Source organism: Malurus melanocephalus, unplaced genomic scaffold (genome assembly GCF_030028575.1).
Source record: "Malurus melanocephalus ecotype Western Australia unplaced genomic scaffold, MMel_1.1 scaffold_131, whole genome shotgun sequence".
Taxonomy (NCBI): domain Eukaryota; kingdom Metazoa; phylum Chordata; class Aves; order Passeriformes; family Maluridae; genus Malurus; species Malurus melanocephalus.
The window spans coordinates 1,227,149-1,250,966 of NW_026623363.1; positions in this window are offsets into that span (position 1 = coordinate 1,227,149).

The following is a 23,818-nucleotide window of genomic DNA, read 5'->3' on the forward strand; positions in this document are numbered from 1 at the left end:
TCTTTGGTGAAATGTTTTTTTCATTGATGTATGGTGTTTATTAAAGAGTTGTTGTTCAACAGAAGATATGTACTCAACCTCTTAGAATTTTTCAAGGAAAAAGCACCAAGTACACAAATCTGTAACTATGGTTATTAAAATGGAAAGTTCAATTTCTTAATTTCAGTGTGTTGATATTATAACCTAAGATTTCAAAATGAAAATGTGGAAAAAACTTTAAGTCTTTTTCCTAAMTTCTAAATTGCTGTAAAATTATTTTCAATGTGTTTTCCTCTCTATTTGAGGCAAATGCCAGGATGTTCAGGTTTCCAGTGGAGGATAAATCCTGAGCCTAAACCAGTAGAGGACTCAGTTTTACCCTGAACACTCAAGTGTTCAAGAAAATGCTTGCATTATGCAAAATTATTGAGGAAATGTTACAGGTCTGTGTGCAACTCCTACTTTTGTGAGCCTTTAAGAATATCTTTACYTCAATTTGAGCCAGTGATAAGAATTTTGAAGTATGTCATTTGTCATTTAACAACACAGGGAAACCCAAGGGGAACAGAGGTGCAGGACCCTTAGTACTTGCTAGGAATCTGAATGTTGCGTTTTTTAAAAGCCAGATTTTCAATTTTTATCCCTATTCTTCTTTTACCCCTTCCTCTTTGCTGTGGTACCATTTAGATGAGGCTTTCAAGAAATTCCTGCAACAAATGMAAATATATTAATGCACTGAAAGAGAATATTCAAGAGTAGCCTCTGTTCCCAACTTCTTCAGTTTTCTATTGAATACATCACATCCTTTGGTTCTTCCTCCTTGGTTTTGCCTGTCCTAAGTTCAGCCCAYGATAACCTCTAACAGTTAGAGAAACCCAAGTAATAAATAGTAGGGTCCCTACTACAGTAGGAGTGGCAAAAATCTTTTCATCAAGATCTCATGACATAACACAGCCTTTAGAGTATAATGAGTTTAGATGCAAAATCTTTGTAAGCCAAATGACGTAGGGACTCACACATTGCAGGTTTTGTGTATTTGTGTCACAAATGTGTAAATGAACACAAATTTCTTTCCAAAAGAGTTATGGCTCATCCAAGGTTCAATGCTCTCTCTGTGTTTCTTACTGAATCAACATACTGTCATGGCATTTCCTTCCAAGGTTTGCACTTGCAAGCTGAAACATGATTTAAAACTGAAAACCACATCTCTATGACAAGTTCTTTCGCTTGTGCCTGTGACACCATAGATCAAGACCTGTTTTGTTTTTTGGGTGGGTTTTTTTTAAATTTTTTTTTTTTTTTTTCAAAAGGAGGGAGAAGTGCTCATCGCTAGAAATTCAGTACAACTTTATACCCAACAATCTTAAGGTTTTTTCTTCCCATCCTCTCAGTGATACTTCTCCTCCTATGGACAGTCTAATTCTTTGCTTTTCTTTAGTTTGGGCCTTGCCTTCTTATGGCTAATTGCTTGTTTTTTCTTCTCAGCAAGATTGCTCATTAAGTTGCAACTAAAATCGTGAAATGCATGTCTAGATCCCAAAACCTCTTTACATCTGGAGTGTATTCACCTTTTTTTTTTTTTTTTAAATAACCTTATCTCCGGTCATCAACATGATGCCTATTTATAGATACAGGCTGGCTCCTTTCTGAGTCAATATGAGTTTTGCTATTGTCTCCAGTAGAAGTTAGGGTTGTGCACTTGGACAGAAAAAGTCTGATGGAGTCTTTAATTAAGTTTGTGAAAATCATTAGAGGATGATAACCTTTCATTCCTCCTGACCTCAGCTGGATTTTGAACTGGCTACCTAAAGGTTAAAAATTCTGTATTCTTTTTGCAATGCTTTGATCCAGGAAGCCCATTTTATTTTCAAATCCTTTAAATTTCCCGTTTTCTGGCTTCATTTTAAATGGTGGTGGGTGGTTCTTCTGCTTTAATTTCCTGCTCGTCATTCTTCCCCATGCATCCCCTCTAAACAAGGTTGCTTGTGAGATTCAGTCCGGTTATTAGGCAGCCTGGCTGCAACAGTCCCTTTGACACTTTGTCTTCTCTAGCGTAGACAAGAGAAGGTCTTTGTGCAGAAGAAGTCATGGATAATGACTTTTTGTAATTTGACTTTTTGCAATTTTGTATGTTGAGAAACACTTGAATAAATCCCATACCTTGGGCTTTAGTGCAGTGTGGAATGTGGTAAAAATGTCCAGTCAGTMATTAGGAAAATGGGGGTTAAAATGACTTCAGGAGAAGGCTAGGAAATGTGAACTAAGCCTTTCTGCCATTTAAAAAAGTTCTCCCAAATTTTGTGAAGAAAAGTTGTTTCTTTATTGATACTTTAGCAATTTTCMATCCTGGCATGCAATCTACAACCTGATACCAAGGTGTCTACCTATGTTTTACATATCAGAGATTTAGTCTGAAGTTTGGTTGCTCTGAAATAAGGGGCAATTCCTCATTACTTTCCACAGAGTTAGGAAAAGAGGCTTTCTGATCCACACAGTTGAGCTGCCTGTTCTGGGATAAATGCCTTCTTGTTAAATTGCAAGTTTGAAAAAAAATGARCTCTGATTTCAGTCCTAGCTGCAAATCTTTTTGAGGTCAAATTTGCTTTATTTACTTTGAATTCCAGATCAAAATGGAAAGCAACAGTGAAATGTACTCAGTCTCTCCATGATTCCTACCTGSCTTTAGTTTGGATTAAAGTTAGGGTAAACTGTTAATTTTCCTGCATGGTTTTTCTTATCCTGTTGTAGAACCAGAACAGCTTTGGATCTGCAGAATATAACTGATTTCTAGCCTTACAGTATCCTGAACCCAAACCCCAGATGCTAATACTATCAAAGTCTATCCTTCCTTCTGAGCCTGAGCCTATCCTTCCTTCTCCAACACTCTAATTTCATTAGGAAAAGCACCCACTTACTCTTGTTGATGAAATAATTGAAATTAATTGTTATGACTCTCTTGTCTTTCTTCACTGCCATAGTGTTGATTCATTGAAAATAAAATGTTCTTTTTCTAGTATTCTCTCCTCACAACTGCAAAATCCTGTCTGATCTTTTGTTAACAAATTGATCACTCCTTTAATAGTTTTAAGCTTTGAGTTTGACTCCTAAGTGTCCAAGTAAATCCTAGAAGCCAAGGCTGACTCCATTTATCTGTCATAGATCTTTTCATGTGTGCAATCACCATTACACTGGGAAATATGCCGGGATGAGGCAACCATCAGTAAGCCACCAGTTCTGATGTCTTTTCTAGCCATGTAAGATTCTTACAGCTTTTTAATATCTTATTACTAGTACAGTACTGATATTTTTAACCTTTCCACTAATTATGTTTCTAAAATCTTGAAGACAGTTGTTCAGATAAGCCCTCTTTCATCAAGTTAGGTTTCTTTTGGGACTATGGCAGCCTGCAGGAGCTATAAATGGTAGCAATTTGGTTGGTTTGTTGGCTATAGATTGAGGAGCTGAAGAGTAATGATTCTGYAGCTTGTAAAACTGGAAATTCTGGTAAATAATTTTTATCTTATTCTATTTATTAAAAAGAAGAAGAAATCTGAACAATTGAAAAATATTTATAAACATAAAAAATGCTTGTTCTTTGTACAGTGATTTTTGCAAACTATGAAGCTGAAATAATCATTGGCCTGTTAAATTAAAAGTGAAGAGAAGAGGTRAATATCTTAGACATTATTTACTCTTCAATAGGAAGCATTGAAGAGGTGTGAATTTTTTTTTCTTTTTCCTTGTTTTTGTTTTCTTTCAGTAGCCAGCCAAATCTAATGAGCTTTTGCATTGTCTGAAGTCACTGAACAAGGGCAAGTAGATGGTCTCATCCAGTGCAATAGGATATCCTTTACAGAAATTAGCCTAGTTTCACTCCTTGATCAGAATTAAACAGAACACCAAAGGCMGTGACGTTATCTTACATCCCAGAAAACACAGAACGGGATGGGTGTGATTTATTTGAAGTATCCTAGTATCTACTTCTTCAGTTAGTCACATTCCCAGTAATAACTTTACTTGAACAAGACCTATGTGATCTATATAGTAGAACAAAGATTATGTGATCTATATAGTAGAATGCTGCTTAGCTTGTCTCAGGTTCAGTAAATTTTTCATTGCACCGTAAAGTTACTGTGGCAATATCCTGTAGCACTTTTAAAATACAATTTTACATGCTGCTGCTATGTGAAGATAGGATGCTTAATGTTAATAAAGGTGAGAGAACTGACATGGGAAAATTCCTCTTAGATTATTTACCAAAATAGTCTCTCAAGTTTAAATGCCTTTTGAGAGTTGCTACTCAAAGTTCATTTTAATCGTAACACCTCCAAAATAATTTTATGTCAAAAGACAGTTTTAGAGATTTGAAATGTTCTTTTTTAACTTTTCTGTAGATCCAATCTGTGAACAACAAATTGTCAAAAACGGCAAAGGAGCCATCTTTGATTTTACCTTAGAAACAAGGCAAGAGCTTAAAAATTCTGGCTGTAAGCACGACAGTTTTAGAACTTTTATATTGAAGAAGAAACACTTGGAAGAAATAAGAAATATTTACATATTTTTGCTCRGCAACTTAGTTCCTCCACATTTGCTTACACCCCATCTAATTTCTGAAGGTTTTGCAGCCTATCATTTGCTACATKCATTGATACTGTTTGGGTTGCTAATGTCTTCTTGACTGATTTTTTAAATTCTTCTAGACACTCAACAGCTCTGCTTCAGCCAAACCTCTCAAGTTTGGATTTCCTGCTATTTAAAGGTGCAATACAGACAAGTTCAAAAACCTAGAGATTTCTTTTGTTTGACAGACTCCACAATATTGGAGAAAAGTCCACAGAAAATCCCCTTTMTATAGTATCAGACATAATTCATGGAAGAATCAAGCCAATAAACCTGCCGCAGGAAGAGAGGCATMTTCTCCACTCTGCTCCATCCCCTTCTGCATTGAGCTGGGAGAACAGGAGTGATTAGTTCTGTGAACATAAACTTACACAGTTGATATCATTTTGGGACATAAGTCATTGCTGGTACACAATCCCTTTGTTTTGAGGCAAATAAAAATGTGATATTGAAAAAATACAAGTTAGAGGATTTACACAACTACTGCACCTTTGAACCTAACACTTTACAGGAAAGGATAAAGCTCAATCCAAATTGTGCTTCAGTCTCTCCTGTGTATATGTGAAGAATCTGCTAATGTCTGCTGAGGGCCGATTCATTCCTGTTTTCATATGTACCTCTCCTACTGCACAAATGCAAGACTTCTCAAGTGTGTTGCTATCTGGGGACTCAACTGTGGCCTTTCCCCATGGACTTGAGATTTTATCATCTTGTAATTTCAAGGGGTGGGGGAAGGAATTTTACATCTTTTTTGTTATATTKCATAAAAGAGAACAACTTTAAGCCAACAAACTGAACATAGCTATTACAAAATTTGTCTSTTGTAAAATTAGGGGATGTGTTGGCTGTCATGTTCAGCCAAACTATTTGAAGTTTCTCAGTGTTTTGACATATCTAGCAAAATCCTACACATTACATAAAGCTGGAAAAGTATCACAGAAAACAGTGATATTAACAAAATAAACCAATAATAACTGAAGTGCAAATTTAAACAGGTGATGAAGCTACTATRAATTACTTACACACACAGTGTACCTCATCACTATGATTAATTTAGTGGAAGAAGAATTATATCCATCTATGCCTTTAAAAATCAGGTAAATGGGATCTTTCACCATGTTAACTGAGTGGCCAGAAAAGAGGAGCACAATRGCAGTGCATGTGGAGTTCAAGTCCTACCAAATGGCACTGGGGTTAAAYTCTGGGTATACTGCCCACTGTTTAAATATGAACTATTCAAAAGAAAGATACAGAAGTTTAAAATAACAGCATGCAGATTTCTTTATAGAATTTAAAGAATGAAAAACACTTGAAAAAATATCAGCAGGCAGGGGCAGGAAGAACAAACGGTAACCAAATTGGTTCCTGTGACAAACCATAACATTTACTTTAAAGCATCAGCGTGCTAGTCAGTAAAAGTCAAGCTACTACTCTTTTAATAGATCCCAGGCCTTCTTAAACTCACTGGTCTGCAAGTATTACCCAGGTCAAGAGCAGGTCAAAAAGTGAAAACCCATGTGAAAGTAAACTTTAAATATCTGCTTCTGAAGAGCTATAGCAGACTGTCTCTGCTATAGTAAATATATTTTCTCTGTTTGTAGGGTATTATACAGTATACTGGCCTTACAACATTGAAAATTTTTGCATTATTTGTTCAGTTAAGAATTAAGAATTTCCCTCATTACGATTTTGTATGAGCCAAATATATTTTACTCTTAAGGTTTTGGGGGATTTAATTTTAATTTTCATGGCRTTTGACTAGATTTTTTTTACAGAGCATATCATCATTATTTATGGTAACTTCCCCTTCATCTGCCAGACCCCATCTCAGTTAAAGACCTCTTTTAAAACTATGTGCATACAAGTGCACTTAGACAAGCTGGATTTCTATCTGCCTGAAGATAATACAAGACCAAGATCCAGGGAGCTGAAAATAAATTCCTGGATTTAATTCCAAAATTATAGACAATACTGCAGTAATACAAACTATATTTTAAAAATTTCTCTTTCCTTTTTGACATCATTGGAATGCCATGGGTGGTGAGTGTTTTGGTTTGTTTGTTTTTGTTGGGTTTTTTTTTGTTCTTTTGTTTCGTTTTTTGTCTTAAAGATTTAGAAGTATCAGTGTTGTATGTTGGAATTTTCATTTTGTGGTCTGAATCCTATTCAGAATAGATGTCTTCTTTGAGATGGAACTCCTGTTTCCCCACAGAATGAGGAGAATCTGACTTCCTGCTTTGAATTTATTTGCCTCGTAGAATGTGTATTAATTCGGACTGCAATACACTTGCTTCAGCTTTTGCTGGAGTGAAAGGTCATACTCTGAAGCTGGTTTTCATTTTGTTTTATATGTGTTAATGTAATACCTTATGAATTACCCTGGCTTTTTTTTCTGACAGCTAAAAAGCATAATCATTTTTCCTTCCTGGAGGACTGAAAGAAAAGCAATAATTCCTATTTGGGAGATGATTTAAATTGTTTTCCCTCATCTTTTGCTCCTTCATGTATAAGCAGTGAGTGAGATTCTGGCTCTGTTTATGTTGGTGGCAAGGCTCCCATGGATTTCAATTGGGCTGGGGTATTGCTAACTGTTATTGTAGTTCTCAGGGCTGTTACCCTTGTGCATGAAACCTTTGCCAGCTCAATAAAATAGCACAGATCTGAAATGAGCCAARCTGTTCTTTTATTGTTCCACAAGGACCCATTCTGCCATTGTTATGGAGGCAGAAGTCCCAATAAAGGGACTTCCCAGTCTTTCAAGGATAATGAGGCTTAAGCGGAGGAAAAATAACATCAAGTCTCTTTCATGTAGTTCTCTTCAAGTTTGATGCAAATTTGTTCTAAACATATGCCTGAGATGGGATAAAAAATATGAAATTTTCAGTGATGGAGGAGACACTACCTGCATTTGAGATTTTTGTCTTCTCTGTTTCTTGCTCTGTTGATATTCAGCTAATGATATATGTTTTGCCTATCGGTTGGGGAGAAGATGGACACCTAGGGAAGTAGGTATTATGCCAGAAAATACATGATTTTGTATTGCTTTTTGCTATTTTTTGAAAGCTGTGATTCTTCAGATGTTTAAAATAAGAATGTGTGCWGTTGCACATTCGATTTCCAGAAACTAGTGAGGAAACTGAAGTTTAGATAGAAATTTGGGTCTGAGTAAAAGAACTGCTCTCTGTGTTCAGAAGAAGAGAGCAAAAGACTCTTGTGCAAGAAGCTTCTAATAGAGGTTACACTTGCCTGCCTTCGGTGCATTTTAGGGRAAAATCCTACATTAATTCTGTGTCTCCAAATGCATGAGTGTAGAATGGAAGTCCCCATGTGAATGATGGGAACTCGATGAAGATGAATGTCTTTCCTGGGGACAAGTATAATTTGTATAATAAGGTCAATTAGTTTTGTACCTTTTCACCACTCACCTTAACCCCTCTTTAGATGGTTGACTTTATCTTTTTCCAGTGAAGCTAAATCTTCTCTTTAATGTGTGTATTATGTTGGGTTTTTACCATTTCATTATAGAGAGTGAACTTGAAAACTATATTTAAGATCCATATCAAAACGTAGGTGCTGTGTGTGAGATTTCATGAAGGAAAAGGCTAGTAAAATGCCAGCTGGGACTCAGGAAAATGTTTCATCTCTTTGCTWCATCACGGTTACTTCAGTGTGTTTAGATACGTCTCAGGTCAGCATAAGTGATGTAGGAACTGAAATATCACTAAAGTGACAGTTTGAATCCGAGCTCTTGAATCACGCACCATGTCTCTGCAATCCCTGCAGAGTGGCTGCTTCCACCCTGTGCGCTTACAGACCCCTCTGGCAGCTTGGTGGGCCACTGGGCAACCTTAAACTGCTCAAATGTTCGCCCCTGTCTGGGAATGCCCACTCCCAACAAGGTCTGTAGTGCAGGTTATGCTTGGCTGATATAAACCCTGTCTTCAGCTGAGCAGGGATGCTCACTGAGCTCTGGCATAAGCAGGCAGTATCCAAACTGCAAAGGCAACACCATCTTTCTTTCAAATTTCAGTCATGAGGAGGCAGATCCACTGAGAGCAGTGTGCACAGTGATTCCTTGCACGGTGGATGGCTGGTCAGAGCCCTTTCTTCCCTCTGTGGAAATGTAGCAATGAYTCTTCTTGAACTTATAGAAAAGTAGTTAAGATGAAAAAAAAAAAAAAGGTAAAGTTTATTACAGCATTGAGGGTCATATTGGTCATATAGCGTTGCAGTAGTGCCCAACACCTAAGTGCCTTTGGACAGCTGACCAGAATAACCTTTAGAAATTACCTGATTTCAGAGAACACATCAATCAAGTATGGATTGCAACACAAAAATGAAAACAGATGTAATCGTTAATTGTCTCTGAGAGCTGGTAATTTTTAAGAGTCTGTATGCACRTATGCATGCATGTGCTGAACCACCTGTACCTACCTCTATCACACTGAAGRCTGCCAAAGCAGGTACCCAAGCACCTCATAAAAAGCACAAATCCTCATAAAAGACCTCACTCTCTGGTAATGTAGTTGTCTTCTAAAGTTTCGGGGGGGGGGCAGCCTGTGTTGGGTTTTTTTTCCCCTCCTCTTGTTTTTTTTYCCCTAACTCTGGGCTTGCTTAGTCCTCACTGAGGTAGCAACATGGGTTATATTATTTAAACCACTAACTAAACAATAGGGGTGTATGGCTTTTCTGGCAAAATGGATCTCTGTATTGCTTTGTGTCCCAACCACCAACTAAGCCATGTAAGTGTAACTGTCATGTTACACTTGGTCAGTAGTGCTGTTGTCTACCACCAGGATTCCTGCTGGATTCATAAGGATTGAGCTAGGCACAGGTTGGACTTACACAAAATATTTTATGCCACTCTCCCTCTCTGTTTATACACGGACATGGTTTATGTATCATTGCAGAACTGGAGACTAGGCTCCCATTAACCCATCCAGGTCCTTTTTTTTTTTTTTTTTTTTCTGGAAAAAACTCTGCTTAAAGAAAACTTTAATATGCTGTATTTTTGAAATTTTTTCAGTGATTGCAGCTTTAAAAATAGAAATGTTTAAATAAAGTAACATATTTTAACGTTACTTTTGTCCAGATTTTCCAGAGTCACTGTTGGAAGTGAGCACTTGTTTCTCTGAAATATCCCATTTTGCCCATGAAGCTTTAAATTCAAATGTACTCTTTATTTTTCTTTCTCTTCTCTCTTCTTTTCCTGCTTTTTATTCTCACAGCACTAACCAGTCTAAAATCAGGCAGTGAGGAGTGAAGTGTATATCCTTCTGCTTATCACCCCACTTCTGTGATCATCTAGTTCATAGATGTTTTCAATTACCCTGTTGTTTGTTTTGCCTTGTGATCTTGCCCAGCCAGTATTTAGACAGTGATGCAATGWATGTACAATCCCTTCAGGTATTTAACCATACCTCTTTGCACTTTGTCAAGCTTCTTCCCCCAAATGTGCCTTGAATACCTTTGCAGCAGAGAAGTCAGARTAACTTCAAGAAACTACAATAATAAATTTAAAAAGTGTGTACTTTCAGGTTTGCAGTTAAAAAAAAAACAACAAACCCATAAACCTCCCCTTCAAAACAAACAGCTCAAACATTGAAAAGACCCCCAAGCTAATGGGTTTGCTTTATAGCATATAGGTATGTTTTACCTAGGCTGGCTAATAGTTTCTGTGTGGAAAACTGGAGTGTGGGCTGTTTATTTACAGGGATATAAACATGTGTATTTTTATAACTTCTCTGCTGTCATAATGAATTACCAGCCATAAGCTGTCCTTTGTTGGTTTTCAAGAAAATCAAATGAAACCCAGCAGGAGCTCCCAGAGTGCATTGTCCAAGAGTGTAAAAATGCTGTGTTGATGACAGATCATACTGTTTTTATTAAAGCTAAGAACACTGACTTTACTTTGCTTTTTGACCCTGGTGCTTTACTGTCAAGGTGATTTTATTTCTACAAATTTTCCTTCTGCAGGCCTCATCAACGATTCGCCATAAAACATTAGACAAATTCCCATCATCTGTATATGATTAGAGCAGGTTCTGTTGTGCTGCTTGCCACAACTTAAAGAGACGTTTTTCAGCTTTTTCTGAAAAGGAGTCAATTTACCAGTCTTCATTCATAACACAATGTCCCCTTGTTTTCATATCAGTTTTCTTTGGTTCTTTTTAAGCTGATAAGAACATAATTGAAGGAATTTTAATGCATTATTTGCTAAAGACTGCAACCAATTTTTTAATTCTACTGTCTAAAAAAATTTACCTTAAAAAAATGGTTTTTTACAGGTGCCCTGACAGATGAGCAGGATGAACGTGACAGTCTGCTCTGAGAACAGTATAAGCTTATTGAAATACTATTGAGAAAAATCTTTGCAAATTAAACACATTATGACGTTGCWAGTTCTTGCACAATTTCAAATTCTTTTCTATAAGAATTTCTCAAGTGATTAATAATCGAATCTTAACTAAAAACCCAGCCCCACAACAGTCAGAATAATTAATTATATTGCTGTGAATTTTTCACATCTGTATTTACATAAACAATTAATTTAATACAATRTATGTGTATGGAAACTATATTTTTATAATTTTAAAATAGAAATATTTTAAAAATGGAAAAATTTTTTTCACAGAACCCCATATATTGAGTAGCTTTTCAGCAGTAAGTTTAGAAAAAATTCTGTGGACTGTAGCCATGAGATAAAGAGGAAGAGCAGGAAGTCTTTTCTTTATATCAATACACACAATCTAGTCTTGAATGTTACAAAAATGGACTTGACACGGGCTTATATACAATTTCCAGCAATGTCTGTCTGTGGTTTAGGATTAACCATCCTTTTCTTGGAAGAGAGAGAAAGAAAGACTGGCACAGTGAATCTTTCATGGTGACCTGGATGTTCCTCATATATTGGCTTCCTGATTTAGAGATCTCTTTTCTGATCTGCAAAGAAGTAAAAAAATTCAGACTCATAGTTCTGGACCAGATATTTGTTTTGTCACTCTTGATGTCTTCCGATTTAAGTACTTCATGGCCAAAGAAGCACTCAGGTGCTCTKACGCATCTCCTCACACCCACATATGCATCTCAATACAAGCATTTAATACAAGCTTTGAGTTAATTTAATTTTTTCTGTTTCATTAGGTTACTGAGGGTTAGTGTGTCGAAGTGGTATATGTCTGCTTTCTGAGTGATTTAAAAAAAAATCGCTTCTTCTCTTGAATGAATTCAGAGTTTTAGTGGAAGTTTTTCTCTCCWTATTGCCAGTTGTGGTACAAGGTAAGATACTAGTGATTCATTTTAGAAGACTTTGAGCTATCCTRRAGCACCCCTGATTTCTGCATAGCTTTAGTCCATTGTGACATTGCYGATGGTTTTTCTCTGTCAGCCTTCTCTGACACATTTTTCCTCATTGCAYCCCCTCTTTTCACCATGCTGAACAAGGACAATTCTTAAAACCCAGGGATGGACCAGCTGTAGGAAGAATCTCTTCTTAGAGTTACTTGCAAAATTTAGCAAATATATGAGAAAGCACACATTATACACAGCAATAGAATTTTATAGAGAGGATTTGGCACAGAAATCCCCAAAAAAGCTTCATGGTTAACTTTGCAGAGCAGCCGTATGCAGTAAATTAATATGTGGTATGATCTCATTTTTGAAGTTCTTATTCAGGATTGTTGGCTTCCCTGATCTTGGAAGACTCTCATTGGTAAACATAGTTAACTGGTCACTAATATGGTGAAGATCTTTAGAAAATTTGCATTTTGGCAACTGAAATAAAAATGCCAATGTACTGAGGTAAATGTTTAATAAGAGATTGATTGTACGACATCAGGATGAAATCTCTGCTTGTATTAGGACAACTGCACGTGTCAAAAATCAATGCAAGTTTCAGATGCCAAATAACTGTGGACTGAGGCTGTTTTCCCCTGCATTACTCAGTCTGTGAGTTATGTCAACAGGAAAGCCGAGCGTTTTGCACATTTTAAATTGCTGGCAAAAATCACAGGTTATTCAGCAGGAAACACAGTGAGACAAATTATGTACTCAAAAAATATGCAGAAGCTCTTTTTAGACTGGAAAAACAATTGTTTTGAGAAGTGCTAGGTCTTTTGTTTGGCTTGTTCTCAAGGAAGGCTGATGCCTCAAACCCCATGGATTCAACCAGTAGCGCTCATGCTGCAAAGGGCTTTTAGAGTATGATTTTTTTGAATGGGGAAAGAAAAATTTTCACTGCTCATGGATTAAAAATATATTTTGGATCAGCATAAACAGGAACTGTTTTGCCACGTGTGGTCTCTGTTGCTCAGTCTCATGAAGTTTGCCTGTGGTTTTGGGGATCTGCACATGCAAAAGACATTGGCCAAAACTGGAATTGGAAATAAGCTACCGCAGGAAAGCTGGGGTAGTAGGATTTTTTAAAGAACTTCATTTTAAATACTTTTTGTGCTGTGGGGTCAGCTGGGGAAGTGTTATGGACCTGAGGTGTGGAGGCAAGGATGAACTTGAAAGAGAACGGCTGGAATTCAGCCTGTGGCTGTCATCCTGTGTTTCAGCACTGGGGCCCTTCATCTAGATGCCGGGTTTCTTTGACTAAGGTCCCCCATGTGGAAGAGCATCCAGTGCCCTCTTCCTCCTGCTCTCAGTCAGCTGTCTGTATCTTCCAGTTCTGTGTGAGCAGCTGAGCCAAAGGCTCAAGGCTTCCCCTCTGTTCTAAAAACCTACCCACTGGAGAGGCATAGTAATTCTGTTATTAACCTTTCAATTTGGCCTTCTCCCTAGGAGGAAAGAATCTGCCTTGGAACAGATGTACTGCTCATTTTTCCTCTGTTTTCATTTAGTTTGCTTTTTTTTAGTAACTAGAAAATCTGTGATGTAGTAATTCATTGTACAAATGAGGGTGCTGCTATGCTACATTTCTTCTCTCCTGAGTTGAATTCTGAAGTTCATGCACCAAAACCCAGTGATGGCTAGGAGTCACTGCTTCCTGAGAGTATTGACAGCACCTTGCCCCTTGAATCCAGGTGATCTTGGCTGAAGAAGCTCCCAGCTCTGACTGCATCTGTGCCTTGGGAGGCCATTGGAGTTTTATGACCACCAGTGATTCCCACAATGTTCTCAAGGTCACTGAGCTGCTTGGTTGCTTCAAGGGTCTCTGTGCCCTGATTGGGCCCCTGTGCTGTCTGATGCTCTGACCTCTTGCCAGAGATGTATTTAAACATTATTGTCATGGAAATCTGTGCTCTATAAACCCCTTAGGGCAACCCTTTAAAGACAACCCTGTGGCTACTTTTATTTATTTTTTTTTCTCTGAGGTAGGGATTCTGAGATGATGGAGTTATTGATATTCTTGTTTTAGTAATAAAAAAAACTTATGTCTTTCTTATGAAATTGATATTAAAATTTATATTTATTATCCTAAAATATTTTACTTATGCTGTACTTCAGCAGAAAAGAGTGGACTTTCCAAAGAATGTTACATTGAAATTAAATCAGCCACTTAAAATATACATTGATATAATTGCATTTAATTTGTCTGCTAGTAAGAGGTTGGTCACAAAAACTCAAACTGTCCATTTATATTCCACTGCAAAATTTTCAAGGCCCTTTGAAGACTTCTTAATCTATTATGGTGTGTTTGTAAATATATAAGTTTGGAAACCTGATGTGTAAATTTACATATGCTGAATATTAAATATGAAACAGTCATGTAAATGTGACGTGAACCTGTTAAATGGCAGATGTCTGTGGGCCCACCATGCTGTGTTTAGGCAACCCAGCAGCCATTCCAGCAGTACATGGAGTTTGTGCTGCAGAGTTTAGGAGAATGACTCCGTATCTCTGATTTCTGCTCTGACTCTCTCTGACAGACTGATAAAACCAGAAAGTGATGCAGAGAATTTTAACTGTAAAGGGTTATTTTATAGGATATTTTTTACTGCTCACCACATCTGTGAGGCTGAACTGGACACTGGGACCCACAGTCGTGGAACAATTTTTATGAGTGAGTTCATGGTAGTGGATCTCACTCAAAATACAAGATCCTTTGATTTAGTATGCCCATTCCTGTAATTAGGGCTGCCAAATTGGTCTTCTGCAAAAGCACCTCATCTCAGTAATCTCATAATCCCATASATCTGTGTGTTAACACAGATGCATTCCAGGAGAACTAGGCTGGGACTKCACGTGTATCACAGTGGCAGTTGCACCTTTGAGTTTGGCACAGTGGAGTATTGGTCATATCTGTGCCTCTTTGTGAAATCAGCATCTTCTAAAATTAACCTAAAAAAATCTGGGGGAAGGCATCTGAAGTTAATATATAACTAGTAGTTTTGCTGTGCTTTTTAAAAATTCATGTGGTTTTATTTCTCAATTTTGTCTTTRTTCTTTGATAATCTGTATTTTGTAAATAAAGGAAATACTATTTTCTTTCATAAAAAAATTATCATGTAGTCCTGGAACATTTAAAAATTAACAGAATTGAAGGCATTTTATTGTGYTCTTTGACACTAATGCAACATGTACATAGTATATGTTTTGCCTCTCTGTATATATTCAGGTATGTATGAATCACTCATTTCATCTTACTTGAAGGAAAAAAAGATGATTCTGACCAAAGTGGACCAGTTTGACATTTTGGGATCTCAGGCTCAGTGGCAGGTTGACCTTAGCTGGCTGCCAGATGCCCACCCAGCTGTTTTCTCTCTCCTTTCTCCATGGGACAGCAGGGAAAAAAGATGGAAAAGATCATGGGTTGAGACAAGACAAGAAGGTCACTTAACAGTTACCATCCTGAGCAAAACAAGCTTGATGTGGAAAAATTTAATTTATTGCCAGTCAAAATAGAGSTGGATACAAATTTGAACAGTGAGATGCAAAGACACCTCCTCTCTGTATGGGAACCAGCAATATCTGGCTCAGGGTAGCCCTCACAGAGACACTGGAACTACTGGGCAGCCTCATTTCCTGGTCCCTKGGGGGCTCTCTCCTGGTGAGGGCAGGGGTCAGGCAGTGACAGGGATAAGAAAGGAGAGTTGAAGGCAAGCTCCAGCTTCCACACATCAGACTGTCCATGSCCTGACTTAGAGGAGCAACAGGAAACTCATCAGCTGAGGCTGAGCACCTTCAGGGAGCTCCCGGTGCTTCTTCCCTGCTCATGCATTAGCTTCAGCTAAGGATATCTGCAGAAAGCTCTAATAGGCCTTGGCAAATCTGCTGGATTTCTGTAGCCTCAGAATGCCTGTATGGCATCTGTTTGTATGTGACTGTTTCAGTAGAAAATGTAGAAGGTATAATCCTCTACTGCCAAGGGTCTATCCACCCCTAATGGCTCAGATCCTCTAGTGTTTCTTGTCTCAGTATATGAACTGCACACAGCATGTACAGGGTCCCAAGAGCAATCTGTCAGGAGATTTTACCACTCACACAAATGTAGTGTCTCCTGGCCAGGTTCAGCAAAGCACATAAGTATACGTTTAATTTTAAGCATATGTTTAATTCCTATTAGTATTTATGGGAGTACAATGTGGGCTTATATTTAGATACTTGCTTAAAARTGATTTATTGAGGAGAGATAAAATTAAGCCTACACTTAAGAGCTTTGCTCATTCAGAGAGTGGAATATTTGCATTTGCTCCAAACATATGTTTGAGTCATTAGGACTTGTGATATATACCTGTGATTTGCTACTTTTTTGTTGTCTTGTACTTGGTTAAGGAGAGACCAAGGTGCACAAGTGTGATACTTTATTGGTGGATTCTCTTTAAAAAGAGTTCATTAAAAAAAAAAGAAAAAGAAAAAGAAAGCAGTTTCTTGTACAACAACCTGGATCAAAATGGATGGGTTTTACTTTGATTCCTCTGTCTCTTTAAATGTGGCTATTGGGGCCAGGTCCCCAGATGGGCCATAGGGAGGAAGGTGCTGGGCTCTCTGCCTCCAGGAAGCCTCCGTTGTGAGTGCTGTCCTGGAGCTTGCAGGTACTGTAACAGATTTAAGGCTCTGTGGCTTTTGATTTGGTTGGGGKTTTTTTTAACCCTTGTATCACATCTGAATTTAAGTGCACAGAAATACTAGCAATGAGTTACGGCTGTGAGTGTGTGTGCAGAAAAGCTGTGGTGTACAGTTGCCTAATGGGAAACAGTTGGGTTTAGTCTGCTGCATTGCAGAGCACTTACTGAAGGAGATAAATACTTGGGAAATTAAAGATAGCATTTGTGTTCTTTCTTGTTGGGAGAGCTGGAGTTTCTTGAGTTTTGACTAGCTGGAGGAGTTTTATTGCAGGCTTTGGAAGAGTGTTCTATGGATGATTGCTTCTTTGCTGCTAGTTCAGTGTCTTATCAAAAATTAAGCTGTTTCATAAGATTTTGGAGGTTTTTTTCAGAAAATTCCTAGCTCTTGGAGGCAAGAGGCAAGGGTTGAGTCACAGCTTTCATTGTGTAAAGGGGCACGTGCTACAGCTTAGTATTTCAGGGGAAAAAAACTTAACCAAACAGTTAAACGTAGGTTAACGAATCTTTTCAAAACTGGGCCTTCAACAGTTACTGTAAAAAAGACCAAGTTTTGCTCCTACCTTGTGATTTCTTTAAAGGTCTCTTTCATGATGTGAGGTTCCCACTCATGATTTATACTGAATGCTTGGGGTTTGGCAGTACCCTTGCTGCATAGGACCAGAGGCATTTGATATACTATTTGCTTCTGTTGATTCTGAGGAGTTTAAAATATATGTTCATGGTTTTATGATGCAAAGCAGCTATTGGCTTTCTGGAAGGCTTCCACAGCAAACTGGGTCTCTGAATGTGCACATGTGCCCCTSAAGCCTCCTCACACAGCCCTGATCTGTGAGTGTAATGCATGCAGGAACTCTGGGCTGCCAGAGCAGATATTCACAAGCATTACCATAAACCATATTTGCATATCAATCATTCATACTTGAAAGCAGGGGTTAGTAACCCTTTCTTTCTGAGCTGGCATATTCCACTGTGTGCTCTGCCACTATGGCTTTGATCTGTAGAAAAGCATGCTTACTTTCTAAGCCACAAAACAGTAGTTCTCTTTTAATAGGGATGTGTAACTCTGCTACAGTGGAACAAAACAAGAGAAAAACATTTGGAATGAAGACCTAATATTTTCAGATGAGGGCTGTCTTTTACTATGAAGAAAAAGGCACCCTTCAAAGATGCAGGCTAGTTAAAATCCGAATTTGTCTACTTCATCTCAGGTCTGTTTTCTTCACTTAATCAGCAAAATCAGAAAATTTGGGCTGATTGCTTGGACACATTAGGACCATACAGAGCAGAGTTGATAAATGAGGYATATCTGCCTCATTTTGTCTAAGGAAGCAACTTTGGAAAAGATGGCATTGCTTACTGAAAAACAACTTGAGCACCACATTTATTTTGCTTGTGGCCTCTGTTTCAAAGAGCTTTGTAAGGTTTTGCAGGCYGGTTGATGTAACCTACCTTTGCTCAGGAATCCTGTCACTACTGAAATTGAGTGCACTCTAAGCAGGTAGTGCTGTTCATGGGATAAAGGTTTGTGATCTAGGGACATGCCAGGTACTTCAAACTGTTACGTCTGTGTGATTTTAGGCACATGCCCTGGCCTCCAYTTGTCTCATTCACCCAGCTGAAAAATTGGGTAAAGTGGGAGCTCTTTGAAAACTAGATGATGTATCTGAGTTGAGCTTTCCTGGTTAAAAAGAGGACTCTTTAAGCTGGTTTTTTTAATCTGTGTTTGGTGTGCACGTGTATTTCTCCTGTTCATTTGAGGCTGAAGKTAGAGCAAAAGAATGGGGTCATCATATGAGAATCACCTACCAGAGCCTCTCCACAAGTGCACAAGAGAAAATTTGAAGACAGCCTGATTTAGCGTGGTGAGTCATAGTCTCCTCGGGGTAGATGATGGGAGTTTTAGTTAAGAAAACCCTGCAATAATGAAAGAGAAGAATCCAGCACAAGACCATAGTGAGCTGATCTGAATCTTTAGTGAATTTGCCTGGCTTATGTTTACATCCATCTTCTTTTTGTTTTTCTTCCTTTTTTAACACATAGCTTGTGGGCATGAACAGTCCCATAAACAGGAAGCCCTGTGTGTCTCTTGGAGACAGGCCTCAGAAAGGGAATTTTCAAGTTCCTTGCAAGAGGCTACATTGCATCAGCTTAGAGTTTCCTTTAAGGCTTGGATATGAAATTGTTTGCGTGTGTGCTTCTAAAATAAAGAATGGGATTAAAGAAAAGCTTAATCAAGTCTCACAAATGTCATCACCATCACAGCTTGAATGCGGTTAGCTAGATATAGGCACAGATGTTACCATCTCTCACTAGTCTGTTGCCACTGGAAGCAATGAATTGTCTTGTAAGTTTAGTACCCAGTAACTGAAAAAATTGCTTAGCAAACAGCTCTGCAAATAGCCCTCACTGCTGGACACACCCCATCAAGAATGTTTGTTGCAGCTGTGAAATGCAGAGAGCAACTCGATAGAAATTTCTCCACTCATTTGTTTTGGCATCAGCATCTTCTGTGCTGTTGGGATGAGTATGGGATGTCTTTCCTGATATAACACTGCACGCTTYCTTTGGTTTCAATGTATTTCACTGTTATGAAATGCTCAGAATGTCTGCTTCTGGTTTTTCATTAGTATGGAAATAAAAGATTAAAACATCGTTAATTAGAAACCAAGGTCAGACATGAGCTTTGAAATTAGTACTGATTGTACTAAAGTAATACAACACTGTAAAAAAAAAACTGTGGTTCTGGGCAAGACTGGAAAGGCTCAGTCCAAAAAGAATAAATAAATAAGCCACAAAAAGACCCCAAAAATCCACAGTGGCTCCTCCCCCAAAAAACTCAAGGTGCTTATAGTCTGACTCATAGAGCAGGGCTCCTGTTGTACACAATGGATTTGTTTCAAATTTCACCTGTTTAGTTTCATATGTTACAGGTCAGTCAGATCTCTTAGTTTGGCACCTGCTTTCTGCTTTAAGGTCAATTAATYCCCTGCAGCTGGACATACTGGCTCCATAACAGTAGGACCGCCCTCTGCAGTTCTGGCTGCCTCCAGTGCAGCCTCCTTATGCATACTGCCTTTAAGCTCCTGATAGCACATCCTCCTCTCTYCTGAGTGATCTGGAAGGTGTGCTGGGCTCCTGTGGACTCCCTCCCTGGCCTTTCCAACCCTCCTTTCCCAAAACTAAGGAGAGCAGGTCAATGAGGATGTGGGACTGGGCTCAAGCCAGGATGCACCAGGAGTCTGAGCTGGGTCACACACTGCATGTTGCAACACGTCTCCTATTTGGAACACCATAGAGATGTTGTCAATTTTGGAGAGAGGTAGAAATCATCATTTAAACTAACTCCTAATTAGACAGGACCCCATGCCCCCACCTTTTTCTCTTAAACTGTTACATGTTAYTTAAGATCATATGCCAGTTATATCTTTGAATATATTACTACRGATAAACTTTCCATAGTTACAGAGCTGACAGATATATTTTTYAAAACTATATATGCCCATGTCTACATAGATTAATATATCTGGATATACATGTGTACTTCTATCTATTTTTGTTCTACAACATGAACGTTTTCTGCCAGAAAATCCCTTTTATTTTTATTAATCTTTGATGATGAATGGAAGCACRTATTTTAAACACCTTTTCTTTGTACGGCAGGAAATTGTATTTGCTTTTGTTCATTGCTAGCATCAATCTATTCTGACGGATCTGTGTCTCAGATAGAAAGCAGAAGCATCTCAAGTACTGACTTCTACATTTATTTTCTCAAAGCAGAGGGCAAAGAAGCTAAACATTTAAAATGCATGGATTCTTCTGAAAGCTTTAAACCTATTAGGACAGATGCAAGTCAACTTTGCACACAGATTGCCCCCGAAGTAAGTCTTGATTTTAGGACTAAGCCAAGCTGGCATGCAAGAGCAGTTGCTGTTGATCTTTTATACTAATTTTGGATTAATTGTGATCTACAGCACTGCGTAAACATGCTAACCTAGTACTTCAGCTTCACCACAGCTAAACATTAATCCTTCTTAATGCTCTAAGTCAACTTTTAGTCCTTAGCAGAATTTGCCTTAATCTCTGGCTAGGAAGCTAACTGATTTACAAAACATAATCCAAGAGCTCCAGAATCTTAAGGAAAATATGCAGAGAAGAAATTCATCTATGCAGAATAATATGCTTCCCTGGTATCCTTCTGAAGGCAGTACTGGCAGAAATTCTTTAAAGGTATCAAGACCTGTGGTATAAAGGTGTCATTCCTTTTTAAAGATAAAATACATATATAAACTCAATTCATCACATAGTTTCTTCACCACATTACCTTTCTCAATACCCCTTATCTGTTTTACTGATTGCTATGAAATTGTTAATTTGGATGCACTTTTATTTGCCATATATGGATAATTRAGTCCATGTTGCTGAAATACTTGAGTTTTGTTGTCTTCACTTCAATTTTGTGTAGCATTAGTGACATTCTAAAAATCAGATCACTCCAGAGAGCTTTGGCGGTAATTTGGTGAACAGTGGTTTTCTTCTGCTGCTTTGTTTTTGGAGAGGGATGCTTGATAGCTGGGGAGTATCTGGGGAGTAGTTTTATGGCTGGGAGTGTCTGAGGAAACCACGTGTTGAGAGGATGTTTTGCAACAGAACTGGGAGAACTCCTGGATGAGAACTAGCTAATACSCCAGGCTGCCATCACCCGAAATATCAAGACTCAAGGGAAGGTTGCAGAGTTGAATACGAAGAATGTGGAAGAGTGTAACTTGGTCTTCATCAGACTCTTGTATGGTCTTATGGTTATGCATTTCAGAGGCTGGGCTGTTCTGAAACCTGTTTACTTCTGAAAAATCAGAGTTGTCCTTGCTGAGATGGGACATCAGTGTCTGGAACTGCTTGATTGCTTTTTGCTGTGCTCTTATTCTCTGGTTTCCTCCATAATCTTTATTTGCTTGTATGCTTATTTTCCTCAGTCATCTGTTTTTCCTCTCCACGTTCATTTCCCAGCTTGACTGTTTTATCTGCATCACAGATTATGAGCTTTTGCTAAATAACCGAGGAGCTGAATCTGTGCTGAGGACATTGGGGGCAGAAGATGCAGTGACAGCCAACACCTCACGCCCACTTAGTGAAGCATTCCCAGAATAAACAAGGCATGTTCATGCTTTGGGAATCTCTCCTTGAGCCTGAAGGAGAAATCTTTGCTGTGTGCTATCTTGTTCTTGACAGCTTTAATTCTTCTTGAGATTTCTGTCTTCCACCTAACAGTGAGAATCAAGTTTTCATTGGGATTTGAGTAAAATTTAGATTTTCCAAAGTAAATTTCAGAGCAATTTTTGGGGTGTGGAGTAGGGACTGCTGTGTCCAGAGTGATGTGGATCAGGGGGCTGTGATTCTGTCTGGTTGAGGTTTAAGAAGCCTGAAAACTCCTCTGCAMTGTTCCATCTGAATGAGACATGTCCCTGAGGGAACAAGCCACTGTGCAAGGCAACTTCTCCTCTAGCTCACCGCCTGCTTGGTGGCTGCAGGAAGGCGTTGTGAGAGCGTCACCAGCCGTCAGGAGGGTGCTGGAYTGGGAGTCCCAACACTGGGGCCAGTGTGAGGAGCTGTTTAACACATGCCAGTGAGCAGCAGGAAGGGTGGCGGCCACRGGAGCTGCCCCTCGGGGTTCAGGTTACTGTACTAAGCTGGCAATGGCCTGGACCTATATTTAGGTGTGGAATCTGTACYAGTGTGGTACAAAGCTCATGTACACACCATCCTCAGGTAACCCCTCTGGCTTTTGCCCTCAGAAAACCGCCTGGCTGCGTTTCAGGGTCCAGCAGTGAGCAGCTCTCCTCCCCTGCGGTGCTAAGCATAGGGGTTATTTTCACCCCTTTAYGGGCTACGTGCCCCAGAGGGGGCTCTCAAAAAGCCCCTCAAAAACTGTGCATGACCCCAGCACACCTTGTCCCTTRTGGCTCCGAGTGTAGAGAGGTTCCTCTGGACCCTCCATGCCCCACCATTGCACTCAGCACAGCCTCAGGCAGGGCAGCCACTGGCTGACACCTTCCCACAGGGGCGAGGGGGTAGAAGGTAACAGCAGAGAGCTGCAGTTCTCTGCCTTTGAATCTAAAGGGGAAATCAGGCTGTCTCAGGGATTTTGATTTAACTGGATGCAAAATTTCAGACCACTTTATTTGGGTCAGTTTGTGATAGATTTTAGTGCTTTGACACTTCATGGATAGATATACTACTCTCTAGTCTCCTTATGGACTGAGTTTCCAGAAAGGCTAGGGAGCAGGATTTTCTGTAATGGACTGATCTTAGTATTTAAATACAGGTATATTGTCACTGCAGCCTCTTCCTTGTGTCATATATTTACACTTTGCTTTATCCTGTTCTCTGGCTGGCTAGCACACCTGACAGGAAAGGAATAAATATGTCATTTTAGGGAAATTCCCTTAAAGCTGAGCACAAATGGACTTGGATTCTTTTAACTGTATCTGCTTGTCTTAAAATGGTGTAAGATCCATGCTGTTAATTCACTATTCTGTTTTTTACCAAAGCTCTAAGTTCTCAAACAAAGGAAACCAGATTGTTAAAGTTCAAGGTTTGATAAGTCACTCTCTTAATGTTTTGGGCTCTTACCCAAAATGTTATAACTTTGACATAAAATTGGCATGAGAGTAATCCATTTCCAAAGCAGTGTCTTGAATTAATTCATTTTCCAAAAATGGTTTCTGCCCTACATTTGTCTGTTCACACTCATAATGATTTTAAAATAGCAGTAATCTGATTTTGTTGCTTTGGTAATTTTTTTGCACTCTTTACAAGCTGCACCAAACACTCAGCTGCTAAATAAAGCAAATATTTATCTGCAGGGCAGGTATGCATATTGGAGAGAACTGGTATTAAAATTAATTGCTTTAGAAAATGAAATTGTAGATAGAAGTTATCAAAATTATATTATTTATAGATAACTTATGGGAATTTTTTTTCTTTAGTATAATATCTGGAACTTTTTGCACTGCTGATGGAATCACCTGGCATGATTTGTAAGGCACAGATGACTTCATTCACTCATCCTGAAATACTGAAATAGATTTTGGGAGAGACCTAATTCAGCCTTTGGAAGGGAGATATGATGCCTAAAAACGCAGACACTCTGGGTCAGGTGTTTAGATAGACAAATTCTTTCCTTCTTGAACAGAAGCTAGAATTGGGAGACA